Below are 835 nucleotides of genomic sequence, written 5' to 3'. Positions count from 1 at the left end.
CTATGCTTGAGAATGGATATTTTGGGTCACCTCCCCTAAAGCAGGTTCCAGAGGACCCCTGACTGCCTGAAGAGTAACAAAGATGCCAGTGAAAAGTGCAGGTAGGCTGTCAGCCCGCAACCAGATGCTGCCAGTCTCCCACAGGACTACAGACCTGAAAATACTGACAAGTGAAAGACTTGGGAGCCTGCATACTTTTTTGCCCCATCTGTCAAGCATACAAGGCAAGCTACTAACTTAATACACTTCTGGAGTAAGAAACAAATACATGGATGCTTGGCCTTGCATTGTCCCTGAGAGTTCCTTGTCCTGTGTTGCCTGTAGGACAGATGCTCCAGCTTTTTTATGGCCTTTGACCAACACGCTGGCCATGTTCCTGGCCTGTCTTTGGCTCAGCACAGCCCTGACTTCTTTGAACCCTCCAGCTTCTGCCCTGCTTGTCAGTGACATCAATTCTTGGTTCTAACACCAGTTCTAGCCTGACCTTAACCCAGAGAACTTGTCTGCACATTTCCAGGCAGCAATTCCTAAGCAGTCTTATCCCAAACCTGCCTGCTTTGAAGTCAAAATAAACAACTAGACTGAGGAACAGCCTAGGTCAGGCCTGACACGCTCAGCAGCATCACTGCTGCTTGGCACTGCCATGCTCTGGGGGATGCCACCTTCATGGCTGATTTGCTGCCTGGTTTGAAAAGACCAGGTCTCTTGCTCAGCACAAGGATGGTGCTGCCCACCCATCTGGGTCAGAGCAGAAGATGAGACACATTGGTGAGCCCCAGCCACAGAAGGACAGAACATCAGAGTCTGATAAAATGCCAGTCCTATGAAAAGCAAG

The sequence above is a fragment of the Strix aluco genome, chromosome 12, assembly GCF_031877795.1.
Source record: "Strix aluco isolate bStrAlu1 chromosome 12, bStrAlu1.hap1, whole genome shotgun sequence".
NCBI classification, from domain to species: Eukaryota; Metazoa; Chordata; class Aves; order Strigiformes; family Strigidae; genus Strix; species Strix aluco.
Note: the sequence above shows the minus strand (reverse complement) of the source record.